Source organism: Oncorhynchus gorbuscha, linkage group LG07 (genome assembly GCF_021184085.1).
Source record: "Oncorhynchus gorbuscha isolate QuinsamMale2020 ecotype Even-year linkage group LG07, OgorEven_v1.0, whole genome shotgun sequence".
NCBI classification, from domain to species: Eukaryota; Metazoa; Chordata; class Actinopteri; order Salmoniformes; family Salmonidae; genus Oncorhynchus; species Oncorhynchus gorbuscha.
In genome coordinates this window covers 31216513-31232775 of record NC_060179.1, presented here as the reverse complement: position 1 = coordinate 31232775, position 16263 = coordinate 31216513, and the positions used below count along the sequence as shown (strand labels likewise).

General features: G+C 46.0%; 1 pseudogene; it reads right to left on the bottom strand.

Moving 5' to 3' along the window:
* The window catches only part of LOC124039796, a 52956-nt pseudogene that overhangs the window by 35410 nt on the left and 1283 nt on the right, over window positions 1-16263 (bottom strand).

Genomic DNA, 16263 nt, shown 5'->3' with positions numbered 1-16263 from the left:
CTGGACTTCCTGACGGGCCGCCCCCAGGTGGTGAGGGTAGGCAACAACATCTCCTCCCCGCTGATCCTCAACACGGGGGCCCCACAAAGGTGCGTTCTGAGCCCTCTCCTGTACTCCCTATTCACCCACGAATGCGTGGCCACGCACGCCTCCAACTCAATCATCAAGTTTGCGGACGACACAACAGTGGTAGGCTTGATTACCAACAACGACGAGACGGCCTACAGGGAGGAGGTGAGGGCCCTCGGAGTGTGGTGTCAGGAAAATAACCTCACACTCAACGTCACTAAAACTAAGGAGATGATTGTGGACTTCAGGAAACAGCAGAGGGAACACCCCCCTATCCACATCGATGGAACAGTAGTGGAGAGGGTAGCAAGTTTTACGTTCCTCGGCATACACATCACAGACAAACTGAATTGGTCCACTCACACTGACAGCGTCGTGAAGAAGGCGCAGCAGCGCTTCTTCAACCTCAGGAGGCTGAAGAAATTTGGCTTGTCACTAAAAGTACTCACAAACTTCTACAGATACACAATCGAGAGCATCCTGGCGGGCTGTATCACCGCCTGGTACGGCAACTGCTCCGCCCTCAACCGTAAGGCTCTCCAGAGGGTAGTGAGGACTGCACAACGCATCACCGGGGGCAAACTACCTGCCCTCCAGGACACCTACACCACCCGATGTTACAGGAAGGCCATAAAGATCATCAAGGACATCAACCACCTGAACCACTGCCTGTTCACCCCGCTATCATCCAGAAGGCGAGGTCAGTACAGGTGCATCAAAGCTGGGACCGAGAGACTGAAAAACAGCTTCTATCTCAAGGCCATCAGACTGTTAAACAGCCACCACTAACATTGAGTGGCTGCTGCCAACACACTGTCATTGACACTGACCCAACTCCAGCCACTTTAATAATGGGAATTGATGGGAAATTATGTAAATATATCACTAGCCACTTTAAACAATGCTACCTTATATAATGTTACTTACCCTACATTATTCATCTCATATGCATATGTATATACTGTACTCTACATCATCGACTGCATCCTTATGTAATACATGTATCACCAGCCACTTTAACTATGCCACTTTGTTTACTTTGTCTACACACTCATCTCATATGTATATACTGTACTCGATACCATCTACTGTATGCTGCTCTGTACCATCACTCATTCATATATCCTTATGTACATATTCCTTATCCCCTTACACTGTGTATAAGACAGTAGTTTTGGAATTGTTAGTTAGATTACTTGTTGGTTATCACTGCATTGTCGGAACTAGAAGCACAAGCATTTCGCTACACTCGCATTAACATCTGCTAACCATGTGTATGTGACAAATCAAATTGATTTGATTTAGCATAAACCCAATGAAAACCCTTGAAAAATGCTATAAAAACGACAAACAAACGTTAAAGCGAAAATTTTACTGGCCATAGGGCAGTTAGGGCGAACGCCAGATGGGCCGGTCCATCTTTAGCCCAGTGGGCTGGTCTAAATTGGGGGTTTTGCACAGAATGCTCATTATTTGGCTAATAATGGGGGCCTCAAGAAAAAACATTTGCTGGTGTTTATTGCTCAGGCACATTTCTGCTCCCAGTGAGGAGAAACCATACAAATGGCCTTGTAAAAGCACTAAGCCTATACAGTATACAAACCCATAGATGTGGCAACAACTGTTAGGTAAGAATCGTCCTCCAAGAAAAGGGGGCATAAAGAACACTTAAGAGTAGGGAGCGTAATTCTTCCCAGTCACCTTCAGCCTTCACCTATCTGATGAGCCCCATTAGAATGATTGGCCAGGAGAGTGGACCTGCAGGAGATCCTGCAGACCTACGGACGTCCCAATCGGCACCATATTTCCTAGTGCATTACTTTTGACCAGAGGCCTATGGGGACCCGGTCAAAAGTAGTGCACTATGTATGGAATAGGGCGCCATTTGGGACGCAGACCACGCATTTGGACCATTCTCAGGCGAAGAGCAAACAGGACGCCATTTATTCTCATTCAATCCCGATGTCCTTCAATGTCAGATAATGCTTTGTAAAAATATGAAACCCAGTGCAAAGCGACAATGATAAACCTCTAAAGAAAACAAGATGAATACACGTCATTTATAATCCTCTCTAAATGAGCTTGGCAGGAGAGTACAGCACATCGCAGGAAAGGAATTAATGGTTGTATGTGTGTGTGTGTGTTGGTCAATGTCAATGGAGTAAATGTACTGCGCCTGAGTGTGTACAGCACTAGTACATGACACACAGAGGACATTGTGTCCTTGGTTGAGTGTCTGTTTAAAGCCACATGGCTGCCGTGCTAAGATGTTATGTTCCGTCTGAGGCGGTGTCCCAAATGGCACCCTATCCCCTACATAATGCACTACTCTTTGACCAGAGCCCTATGGGCCCTGATAAAAAGTAGTGTCCTATGAAACAAATAGAGTACCAATTTAGAACACAGCCAGGTAGTATGTGCCTGTGTGGTCTGGGGGGACTGGGACTGCCTTTCTCATGCTCCACTGCTTCTCTCTCTCCAGTCTCTCAGTGATCAATGACATGGTCTGTGACGTCAGTAGCCCATGCTGGAGTATTAATGCTGTTTCACAGTGGTTAATGCTATTTCACACAAGTGTGCATCTGTGTACACACTCTCCTGACCTCAGATGCCACCATGGATTATCCCAGGTGATAGGTGCTGTACACTGTGGCGCTGTGTTGTTCTCCTCTCCTGTAAATCCCCCTCTTCCTTCCTGTCTACCCCCATTTCCTTCCTGTCCACCCCCCTCTTCCTTCCTGTCCATCCCCCTCTTCCCTCCTCTCCTGTCTATTCCACTGTCCCTCTCCTCATCTCTCCTCTCCTGCCCATTCCACTGTCCCTCTCCTCATCTCTCCTCTCCTGTCCATCCCACTGTCCCTCTCCTCTTCTGTCCATCCCCCTGTCCCTCTCCTCATCTCTCCTCTTCTGTCCATCCCCCTCTTCCTCTCCTCATCTCTCCTCTCCTGTCCATTCCACTGTCCCTCTCCTCATCTCTCCTCTCCTGTCCATTCCACTGTCCCTCTCCTCATCTCTCCTCTCCTGTCCATCCCACTGTCCCTCTCCTCTTCTGTCCATCCCCCTGTCCCTCTCCTCATCTCTCCTCTTCTGTCCATCCCCCTCTTCCTCTCCTCATCTCTCCTCTTCTGTCCATTCCACTGTCCCTCTCCTCATCTCTCCTCTTCTGTCCATCCCACTGTCCCTCTCCTCATCTCTCCTCTTCTGTCCATCCCCCTCTTCCTCTCCTCTTCTGTCCATTCCACTCTTCCTCTTCTCATCTCTCCTCTTCTGTCCATCCCCCTCTTCCTCTCCTCATCTCTCCTCTCCTGTCCATCCCCCTGTCCCTCTCCTCATCTCTCCTCTTCTGTCCATCCCCCTCTTCCTCTCCTCATCTCTCCTCTTCTGTCCATCCCACTGTCCCTCTCCTCATCTCTCCTCTTCTGTCCATCCCCCTCTTCCTCTCCTCATCTCTCCTCTTCTGTCCATCCCCTGTACCTCTCCTCATCTCTCCTCTTCTGTCCATCCCCCTCTTCCTCTCATCTCTCCTCTTCTGTCCATCCCACTGTCCCTCTCCTCTTCTGTCCATCCCACTGTCCCTCTCCTCATCTCTCCTCTTCTGTCCATCCCACTGTCCCTCTCCTCATCTCTCCTCTTCTGTCCATCCCCCTCTTCCTCTCCTCATCTCTTCTCTTCTGTCCATCCCCCTGTCCCTCTCCTCATCTCTCCTCTTCTGTCCATCCCACTGTCCCTCTCCTCATCTCTCCTCTTCTGTCCATCCCCCTCTTTCTCTCCTCATCTCTCCTCTTCTGTCCATCCCACTGTCCCTCTCCTCATCTCGCCTCTCCTGTCCATCCCACTGTCCCTCTCCTCATCTCTCCTCTTCTGTCCATTCCCCTCTTTCTCTCCTCATCTCACCTCTTCTGTCCATCCCCCTCTTTCTCTCCTCATCTCTCCTCTCCTGTCCATCCCCATCTTCCTCTTCTGTCCATCCCCATCTTCCTCTCCTCATCTCTCCTCTTCTGTCCATCCCCCTCTTCCTCTCCTCATCTCTCCTCTTCTGTCCATCCCCCTATTCCTCTCATCTTTAAGTAGCACAGGCACGCCTTCAGTAGGCATGCAGTATTGACCGCAGCAAGAAAATAAGTACAATTATAATTCCAAATTTATTCAACTTTTATAGCGCTATTCATGAAATAAAGAACCTCAAAGCGCTTTTTAAAATGTAAAACAACAACAACATCATTCATGATAGGGTCGGGGAAAGTCCGTGGCTTGAGTGGTCATCTGAGGAAGATGGTCATGACATAAGGGGGAGAGGTGAGTATGAGAGAGGGGGATAGAGAGAGGGATAGAATAGGAGAGGGAGGAAAGGTCGGTAAGAGAGTGAGGGGCTGGAGAAGAGAGCGAGGGGAATGGGAGAAAGAGGGGGGGGAAGAGAAAGAACGGAGAGAGAGAATAGAATAGAGAAACGACTGACATAAGAGAAAGAGAGTGTGAGGGGTGAGCTAGAGAAAGAAATGTGAAAGAAATGTCCACCACCCTCCTTCCCTCTTGCTTTCTCATTCTCTCTCTTAAAAATCACTCCATTTTGTGCATATTTCATGAACTAATATCCTGAAGCCTTCTCTATAACGGTACTGCCATCATTATCAGATGCCTGCCCTGCGTGTTGCCTGCCTTGTCATTTGTAATCTGGCACTGTCCTTGCATTAGCAGGCCACAGTGGATCTAGGACCATAAATCAAGATTCTCGTATTGTTTCACCTTGAGCAAATGTTTCGGATTGTTCTGAAGTCGAATGTAAAGCCTTATGGCGAGCAGAGCGAGTGCAGTGTGCTAGAGCTCTGAAGTGCGAGTCTGTAAAATGTGGTTTTATGCGCCGTGGTAAGGTCCCCTTAACCTTCATCAATCCAGCCGGAGATTTTTTATTCTATAAATGAGCAGAGCCATATGGCCATTTCAGCACTGTCCATGCATAATGAAATAGATAATGAGGACAGTTCTCTAAAGTCCAGACATTTGAATATTTTACATTCATATCGAACATAATTGGGTGACAGTGATTGATGGTTGAGGCTATTTTTACAGGGGAAACGAGAGGTCTGTCTTGGTTTGAATCTGGGGTTGTGTCTCAAATGGAATCCTATTCCCTATATAGTGCACGACTTTTAACCAGAGCCCTTTCTCTTTCCTCTCTCCCCCTTTCTATCTCTATCTACTGTATATATACTGTATATATCTCTCTTTCCCTCTGTCACTATCTCTCTCTGTTTTGTTAACTCAAGTGTACAGTGGGGAGAACAAGTTTTTGATACTGCAAATTAAATGCAAATTAATTACTTAAAAATCATACAATGTGATTTTCTGGATTTTTGTTTTAGATTCCGTCTCTCACAGTTGAAGTATACCTATGATAAAAAAAATTACAGACCTCTACATGCTTTGTAAGTAGGAAAACCTGCAAAATCGGCAGTGTATCAAATACTTGTTCTCCCCACTGTATCTCTGACTCCTCGGCATTGCTCTGAGGTGATAGAGGAAAGGAGGGCAGATGGTGCTAGTTTGTTGTCAGATGTGAGTGTGATTTGGGCTAGGAGACACTGCCATTAGGAGGAGAAGCCTGTAGAGTTGATTAAAGCTGTGCGGTCAGAGAGACGGGCTCAAGGGCCCATGAGGGGATACTGATGTGAGAGACCAGTGGCCTCAGGGAGACACAGCCTATCTCCACTTAACTCTGGCTCGCCTCGCGTGTGCTGCCCAGATCTGGGCTACGATTAAACGTAAACAAACAAAGACGCGCACACACACACACACACACACACACAAGCACACACCAGGGTTTCATATGACATTGAAGCCAGTAGCCTATTTCTCTCATGTTCTATTGGTTTTCAAATCAACTTTATTGTCACGTTCTGACCATCGTTCGTATGTGTTTTCCTTGTTTTAGTGTTGGTCAGGACGTGAGCTGGGTGTCTGGTCTATTTCTATGTTTGGCCTGATATGGTTCTCAATCAGAGGCAGGTGTTAGTCATTGTCTCTGATTGGGAACCATATTTAGGTAGCCTGTTTTGTGTTGGGTTTTGTGGGTGATTGTTCCTGTCTCTGTGTTTGCACCACTTTTCTTGTTTTGTTTAGTCTGTTCATGTATAGTTGTCTTTATTAAAAACATGAATAACCACCACGCTGCATTTTGGTCCGCCTCTCTTTCACCACAGGAAAACCCTTACATTTATTTTATTTTCCAGTAGCCAAAAACACAATCCTAGTCATATGTGCAACCCATGCTAGTTGTTGCATCTTTAGATCTCCCCTAACAACGCATGCTAGTTGTTGCATCTTTAGATCTCCCCTAACAACCCATGCTAGTTGTTGCATCTTTAGATCTCCCCTAACAACCCATGCTAGTTGTTGCATCTTTAGATCTCCCCTAACAACCCATGCTAGTTGTTGCATCTTTAGATCTCCCCTAACAACCCATGCTAGTTGTTGCATCTTTAGATCTCCCCTAACAACGCATGCTAGTTGTTGCATCTTTAGATCTCCCCTAACAACGCATGCTAGTTGTTGCATCTTTAGATCTCCCCTAACAACCCATGCTAGTTGTTGCATCTTTAGATCTCCCCTAACAACCCATGCTAGTTGTTGCATCTTTAGATCTCCCCTAACAACCCATGCTAGTTGTTGCATCTTTAGATCTCCCCTAACAACCCATGCTAGTTGTTGCATCTTTAGATCTCCCCTAACAACCCATGCTAGTTGTTGCATCTTTAGATCTCCCCTAACAACCCATGCTAGTTGTTGCATCTTTAGATCTCCCCTAACAACCCATGCTAGTTGTTGCATCTTTAGATCTCCCCTATTTCTACCTTTCTAACGTAAATGTGATTTCTGTCACATGAAACCGCTCACATGTGCAGTGCGCCCTTGACAGCTGTGTTTTCCGCTAATTACATTATGGAACGAACATTTGCGCGTAGCCTACTGCCGTGAGCGCGTTGCTACGCAGCTATAATGTGAAGGACTAATAGTTGATCAACATTTTCAGCTAAACATTCTGATCTGTTGCATCTGACTCAATGCTTTTTAAAGTGATTCTTTCTCGCACAGAACAACAAGCTGACTAATAGAATAGGTCAACGTTTCTACTACAGGGGATAGTAGATTGACATTGGCTAGTGATTTTGCCGTTCGTTACTTGTCTTGTTGGCTGAGGAAACGGAAATGTGGACAGTTATTCTGACATCTACAAAGTGCACATCGGAATTCGGTAAGAAGAACGCATGCCGTTGCATCGAGTGGTATGTTCTGTTAATATGAATCACCATCATCTAAATGTGATCTCTGTCATTCTCAGCACCATGGGTGGATGCCCTAATCAGGTTATGCACCCAACGCATAGAGGTCCAGTACAGTTCTGCTGCCGGTCAAATGTCTGGTGCCACATGGAAACCCTGGCACAAACGCACACACCTCCCTAACAAAACCGGCATGGCAAGGAAACGCTCTCAACTGAAAGAAACCAGTCAAAATCGATGCTTTACGCTGTTCTCTGCGCCGCAAAAACTTGGTCTGTGAAATGTTTTCCCTCTCTACACGTGGTGTTTTCCCAGCACTTTTGACTTTCTATACTATTGATTCTGCAGAGTATTGTGTTTTCTCTCTGATCTCAGTGCATCGGGTCCTATCAGAGCACCTGCTGAAGTTGGATTCGAATTATCTCTGTGTACCACTGAGCTTCCTTATTAGGTGGATGTCATCTCGGCGCTGTGATCCAGGTATCCTCTCTTTGTAACTCGCCTGCTGACAAGTTATATTTCACTCCTGAGCTGTATTTCAAATGGCACAACAACAAAAAACGATAGCTGCACAACTATGGGGCAAAACAAACGGAATTGGCTTAGATGGTTGACAAACTCTATTTCATCTCCAAAGTGTTTATTGAAAACATACACGGAACACATATATAAACGCAACATGTAAAATGTTGGTCCCATGTTTCATGAGCTGAAATGAAAGGTAGCAGAAACAGAACCGCAGACCACAGGACCCAGCCCAGGACCTCCACAACCAGCATCTTCACCTGCGGTGATCGTCTGAGACCAGCCACCCGGATAGCTGAAGAAACTGAGGAGTAACTCATTCTGATTAGCGGGGCCTGGCTCCCAGGTGGGTGGGCTCCCCAGTGGGTGGGCTCCCCAGTGGGTGGGCTCCCCAGGTGGGTGGGCTCCCCAGTGGGTGGGCTCCCCAGGTGGGTGGGCTCCCCAGGTGGGTGGGCTCCCCAGTGGGTGGGCTCCCCAGGTGGGTGGGCTCCCCAGTGGGTGGGCTCCCCAGGTGGGTGGGCTCCCCAGGTGGGTGGGCTCCCCAGGTGGGTGGGTTCCCCAGTGGGTGGGCTCCCCAGGTGGGTGGGCTCCCCAGTGGGTGGGCTCCCCAGTGGGTGGGCTCCCCAGGTGGGTGGGCTCCCCAGTGGGTGGGCTCCCCAGGTGGGTGGGCTCCCCAGTGGGTGGGCTCCCCAGGTGGGTGGGCTCCCCAGTGGGTGGGCTCCCCAGTGGGTGGGCTCCCCAGGTGGGTGGGCTCCCCAGTGGGTGGGCTCCCCAGGTGGGTGGGCTCCCCAGTGGGTGGGCTCCCAGGTGGGTGGGCTCCCCAGTGGGTGGGCTCCCCAGGTGGGTGGGCCTATGCCTTCCCCATGGCTGTGCCCCTGCCCAGTCATGTGAAGTCCATAGATGAATTTATTTAAATTGACTGATTTCCTTATGTGAACTGTAATTCAGTAAAATCTTTGAAATTGTTGCATGTTGCAATTATATTTTTTGTTCAGTATATATACAGTTGCACATTGAGCACTTATTGTCTCTCAAATACATCATTATACTTATTGGTTAGCTAGCAAGCAAATTTGAGCCATATTAGCATTGATATGAAATCAACAAGACATTATAAAATTTAAATAAAAAAAATTAAATAAAATAAAATGCCATTTAGCGGACACTTTTATCCAAAGCGACTTACAGTCATGTGTGCATACATTCTACGTATGGGTGGTCCCGGGAATCGAACCCACTACCCTGGCGTTACAAGCGCCATGCTCTACCAACTGAGCTACAAGCCACCAACGATTTCCCACATGGCAGCTTCTTGTCAATGTTTCTAGATTTCTGAACGTTCATTTTGGTGACATTGTCAGCCAACCTGTCTATGTAGTGCATGACTTTTGACCAGGGCCCATAGGGTACCCTACACTCTTGGAGAAAAAGTGCTATCAAGAACCTAAAAGGGTTATTCGTCTGTCCCCATAAGAGAACCCTTTGAAGAACCCTAGTTGGTTCCAGGTAGAATCCCTTTTGGTTCCAGGTAGAACCATTTCCACAGAGGGTTTGACATGGAACCCAAAAGAACCCTAGTTGGTTCCAGGTAGAATCCCTTTTGGTTCCAGGTAGAACCATTTCCACAGAGGGTTTGACATGGAACCCAAAGGGGTTTGACCTGGGACCAAAAAGGGTTCTCCTATGGGGACAGCCGAAGGACCCTTTTGGAAACCTTTTATGTAAGAGTGTAGGGCTCTAGTAAAAAAACAAGTACACTACTGCATATAGGGAATAGGGTGTCATTTGTGATGTAGCCCTGGTCGGTCTGCCTGTAAAGAGGCAATCAGGCCAGCATATAGCCCGGATATTTCACAGAGAGAGCCCCTTCTTGCTCGCTAATTAAAAAGATAAGTCGCTAGCAGATAACCTGGCATGGATTACCCCAGCCACTTTACATGATAGACAAGCTGTAAAAATAGCTGCTCAATGATCTGGCATCTCGCCGAAGAAGAGAGAGAGAGAGAGAGAGAGAGAGAGAGAGAGAGAGAGAGAGAGAGAGAGAGAGAGAGAGAGAGAGAGAGAGAGAGAGAGAGAGAGAGAGAGAGAGAGAAGAGAGAAAGAGAAAGAGAGAGAGAGGGCTCGGGTCAGGGGAAGTGCAATCTCAGTGACAGTAATGGTTTATAAGACGGTAATTCACAAGCACCTGTCTAGCGCACCGTTAATACGTTACATACAGTAAACACTTACTGTACAGAGGTAATAGAGTCTATGTGCCCTATTGGGGCCTGGTCAAGTGCACTAAAGGGAATAGGTTGCCATTTGGAATGTAAGCAAGCCATAATAACATGAAATACAAAAGCCATAAGACTGTTAAACAGTTAATTAAATGGTTACCCGCACCATCTTGCATTGACTCTATGCACACTCACAAGACTATATATATAGACTATATACACACTTATTCGCACACACTAAATCAAATCAAATGTTATTTGTCACATGCGCCGAATACAACAGGTATAGTAGACCTTACCGTGAAATGCTTACATACAAGCCCTTAACCAACAATGCAGTTCAAGATATAGAGTTAACCTCTTCAACCTATGGGGGCGCTATTTCATCATTGGATAAAAAAATGTAATATTATAACGTAAAAACGTAATAACGTAAAAACGCAATATTTTGTCACAAAAAGATGCTCGACTATGCATATAATTGACAGCTTTGGAAAGAAAACACTCTGACGTTTCCAAAACTGCAAAGATATTATCTGTGAGTGCCACAGAACTGATGCTACAGGCGAAAGCAAGATGAAACTTCAAACAGGAAATGAGCAGACTTTTTGAGGCTCTGTTTTCCATTGTCTCCTTATATGGCTGTGAATGTGCCCTGAATGAGCCTACGCTTTCTGCCGTTTGCCCAAGGTGTCTGCAACATTGTGACGTATTTGTAGGCATATCATTGGAAGATTGGCCATAAGAGACTACATTTACCAGGTGTCCGCCCGGTGTCCTTTGTCTAAATTGGTGCGTAATCTTCAGCTGCAGGCATTTTCCCATGGGATTCAGAGGAGAAAGCACACTTCCACGAACGATATATCATCGAAGAGATATGTGAAAAACACAATAAGGATTGATTCTAAACAACGTTTGCCATGTTTCAGTCGATATTATGGAGTTAATTTGGAAAAAGTTAGGCGTTTTGATGGCTGAATTTTCGTTTGTTTTTGGTAGCCAAACGTGATGTATCAAACGGAGCGATTTCTCCTATACAAATAATATTTTTGGACAAACTGAACATTTGCTATCTAACTGAGAGTCTCCTCATTGAAAACATCCGAAGTTCTTCAAAGGTAAATTATTTTATTTGAATTATTTTCTGGTTTTTGTGAAAATGTTGCCTGCTGAATGCTAACTCTAAATGCTACGCTAGCTATCAATACTGTTACACAAATGCTTGTTTTGCTATGGTTGAGAAGCATATTTTGAAAATCTGAGATGACAGTGTTGTTAACAAAAGGCTAAGCTTGAGAGCTAGCAGATTTATTTCATTTCATTTGCGATTTTCATGAATAGTTAACGTTGTGTTATGCTAATGAGCTTGCGAATAGAATTACACTCCTGGATACAGGTTTTTTTCGTAGCTAAACGTGATGAACAAAAGGAGCGATTTCTCCTAAACAATTAATCTGTCAGGAAAAACTGAACATTTGCTATCTAACTGAGAGTCTCCTCATTGAAAACATCCAAAGTTCTTCAAAGATAAATTATTTTATTTGAATGCTTTTCTGGTTTTAGTGAAAATGTTGCCTGCTGAATGCTAACGCTAAATGCTACACTAGCTATCAATACTGTTACACAAATGCTTGTTTTGCTATGGTTGAGAAGCATATTTTGAAAATCTGAGATGACAGTGTTGTTAACAAAAGGCTAAGCTTGAGAGCTAGCAGATTTATTTCATTTCATTTGTGATTTTCATGAATAGTTAACGTTGCGTTATGGTAATGGGCTTGAGGCTCTTGTCATGATCCCGGATCCGGGATGGCTCGACGCAAGAAGTTAAGAAAGTATTTACTAAATGAACTGAAGTGAAAATAAATATATATATAATCAAAAAGAAACACAAGAAAATGACATAAGAATAATGAGGCTAAATACTGTATCTGCTGGAGCGAGTGCTACGAGTGGGTGCTGCTATGGTGACCAGCGAGCTGAGATAGGGCGGGGCTTCACCTAGCAGAGACTTGTAGATGACCTGTAGCCAGTGGGTTTGGCGACGAGTTTGAAGCAAGGGCCAGCCAACGAGAGCGTATAGGTCGCAGTGGTGAGTAGCGTATGGGGCTTTGGTGGCAAAACGGATGGCACTGTGATAGACTACATCCAGTTTGCTGAGTAGTGTGTTGGAGGCTATTTTATAGATGACATCGCCGAAGTCAAGGATCGGTAGGATGGTCAGTTTTACGAGGGTATGTTTGGCAGCATGAGAGTTGCTTACCAAGGAGACAGTGAATGTTCCTGAGTGGCCGAGTAACAGTTTTGACTTAAATCTGCTTGAAAATCTTGCTCAACTAAGGTAGTAAACCAAAAACATATCACAGTTATAGCAAGTAAAATGTAATTTTTTTTGTAAACGAGAATGTTGTTGCTGTTTGGGCCAGCTACTTGCAAATAAATGCATTTTTGTATTTGAATCAAATGCATTACAAAATACAAACATGTTATAGTTTATTTAGATTTTTATGGTATTATGTATCTGTATTTTCTAACTGCATTTTGTCATTTTTGCCTATCCCTGTTCAGAGTGTGTGTCACTGTTTCTCATAGAATTTGTCACAGCGGGCGCCTTTGGGAAAATGTTGTTCAAAATGTAAGCATACCTTCTTCTCCAGGCACCACTACACCACTATGTACATATCTACCGGATATATTGTTACCCATACTTCTGTAAATTAATCTGGTACTGGTACTTCCTGTATATGTCTTCATTCCTGTGTATTTTATTCCTCGTGTTACATTTGGGAAGGGCTCCTAAGCAAGCATTTCATGGTAAAGTCTACACCTACTGTGTTTCTGTGTCTAACACAACCTTCAACCACCACGTTGCTTCCACCTGGGAATTTTGGGAAAGTTAGCGTAGTTTTGTAACTCTATGCTGTACTGTATGTACCGTAGAATGGACTGATTGTTCCCTATGCTTCTCACAGACAAAGCTGTTGCTCTTAGACAGCATGTCGTGGAACACACAGTCTGTCCTCTCTAAGGCACCCATATCTGTCAGACATCTAGAACCTACCTAGAACCGATCTAGAAGAAGAACCCTTGTTGAACCCTTTGAAGAACCCTTGTTGGTTCCAGGTAGAATCCTACGGTTCCAAGTAGAAACATTTTGGGTTCCATGTAGAACCCTCGGTGGAAAGGATTCTACATGGACCTGAAAATGGTTCTACCTGGAACCAAAAATGTTTTTACCTGGAACCAAAAAAAGGTTTCTGCTATGGGGACAGCTGAAGTACCCTTTTGGAACCATGTTTTGTAAGAGTGTGATTTATTTATCCCCTTATGCCGTGGCTGCAAACAACCCCAATACATACCATGTATGTGTCACAAATGGCACACTATTCCCTATAGACTCCACTACTTTTTTCTTGACCTGGTCAAGAAAAAAGGGTTCCAAAAGGGTTCTTTGGCTGTCCCCTTAGGATAAACCTTTTTGGTTCCTGGTAGAACCCTTTTTGGTTCCAGGTAGAACCCTCTGTGGAAATGGTTTTACATGGAACCAAAAGGGTTCTACCTTTGGGGACAGCCAAAAATTGTTATTCAAAGGGTTCTCCTATGGGGACAGCTAAATAACTATTTTAGGTTATAGATAGCACCTTTGGTTCTAAGAGTGTAGGGAATTAGGTGCCATTTGGGATGTAGCACAATGGTAATACTAGAGCCAGAGGTCCCTCTCCCCTAGCCTAAGAGTCAGACTACCCTAACCGGATAGGGCACTGATGTGGCACCCTAACATCCCTCAAACAAGAATGGGTTATCGACGGTGGACCTAGGGCCCTGAGTTTCCCTGACCATGTGACCTGACCAGTAAAAACTCCAATGGAACCAGGAGAGTGATGTGAGACGACCTCAAAGCTCACTAAGCGGCATAAGCAGATCCTGATCATAAAAAGGCCTTTTTCATCTGCATAGCTATGATCCACCATACAAGATCCAGAGAGAGATGGAATGAGAGAGAGAGAGAGAGAGAGAGAGAGAGAGAGAGAGAGAGAGAGAGAGAGAGAGAGAGAGAGAGAGAGGGAATGAGAGAGAGAGAGAGAGAGAGAGAGAGAGAGAGAGAGAGAGAGAGAGAGAGAGAGAGAGAGAGAGAGAGAAAGAAAGAGAAAGAGAGAGAGAGAGAGAGAGAGAGAGAGAGAGAGAGAGAGAGAGAAAGAAAGAGAGAGAGAGAGAGAGGGGAGGGGATGAGAGAGAGAGAGAGAGAGAGAGAGAGAGAGAGAGAGAGAGAGAGAGAGAGAGAGAGAGAGAGAGAGAGAGAGAGAGAGAGAGAGAGAGAGAGAGAGAGAGAGAGAGAGAGAGAGAGAGAGAGAGAGAGAGAGAGAGAGAGAGAGAGAGAGAGAGAGAGAGAGAGAGAGGGAATGAGAGAGAGAGAGAGAGAGAGAGAGGGAATGAGAGAGACAGAGAGAGAGAGAGAGAGAGAGAGAGAGAGAGAGAGAGAGAGAGAGAGAGAGAGAGAGAGAGAGAGAGAGAGAGAGGGAATGAGAGAGAGAGAGAGAGAGAGAGAGAGAGAGAGAGAGAGAGAGAGAGAGAGAGAGAGAGAGAGAGAGGAGATGGTATGGCTAAAGAAAGGGACTGCTGGACTGCTGGACAGAAGTGGTCAGTATGAGTGTCAGTACCTTGGCCTTCTCCAGCTGTGCCTGAGCCTGCCGCTCTGCCTCTCGTCGCACGGCCTCCTTATCCTCCTCCAAGGACACATCGGAGTCTGATGGACGGCTGGTGTAGGAGTCCGCCGAACCCTGCAGAGTGAAACACACACTAATGAGAGATTGCATAACAGATGTACTCTTGAGACCTCAACCAACAGACGAACTCTTCAGACCTCAACATCATACAACAGACTAACTCATAATTTCCCAAACTCGGTCCTCAGGATCCCAAGAGGTACATGCTTAGTTTCGATCCAGATGATCAAAGCGTGATGACTAAACACCAAAATGTACACCCCTTGGGGTGTTGAGGACCGGGTTTGGGAAACCCTTGGACGCCTTATCAGACCTCAACAACTCTTTAGACTCACACTCGCCAGACACACATCAACATGTAGCACATATGCACAGCGTGCTGCCGTGTTCAGCAGTGAGACATGCCAGGTCTAACTGCAATTCAAGCAGACGTCCTATCTTTGGAGACGGTTGTTGAAGACAGTTCGGTCAAATCACCAGAGAGCGTCGGAGCCCAGTCAGTGAACTTAGTGAACAGCCACACACATCTAAATCAGACAATATCCAAACCTCAGGGGAGGAGAGGCAGGGAGAAATCACTAAAGCCAAGTGGATGTGTTTCAAGTGGACACTCCCCTGCTTCTCAGAAAGCAGCAGGACACCCACCATCTCACAAAGCCTCAGGTTACATCAGTAACTACAAGAGTAGTGCACTATCAAGGGGATAGGGCGCCATTTGGGATGCACATTCAGTCGGTCCTTTCATTCACTACCACTTTCGGCCGGAGAGGAAAAAAGAGACTAAAGAGTAACGCGTCATGATAACAGGACTAAATCTGTCGTTTCATTGACTGGAGCTGTAGATTTGTGTCTCCCATGCTCTGTAAGAGAGACACACGGACCCCTGGTAACAGTGGGCCCCAGCATGTGTGTGTGGTAAAGGCTGCAGCTTCAGGCTCACACACACACACACACATACACACACACACACACACACACACACACACACACACACACACACACACACACACACACACACACACACACACACACACACACACACACACACACACACACACACACACACACACACACACACACACACACACACACACACACACACACACACACACACATTATACATCACACATGAAACATTCATCCTAAACACTTTCTATTCAGCACATGCCAGGTAATCTCCACCCGGCACATTCCAGGTAATCTCCACCCGGCACATGCCAGGTAATCTCCACCCGGCACATTCCAGGTAATCTCCACCCGGCACATTCCAGGTAATCTCCACCCGGCACATCCCAGGTAATCTCCACCCGGCACATGCCAGGTAATCTCCACCCGGCACATCCCAGGTAATCTCCACCCGGCACATGCCAGGTAATCTCCACCCGGCACATGCCAGGTAATCTCCACCTGGCACATTCCTGGTAAACTCCACCTGGCACATTCCAGGTAATCTCC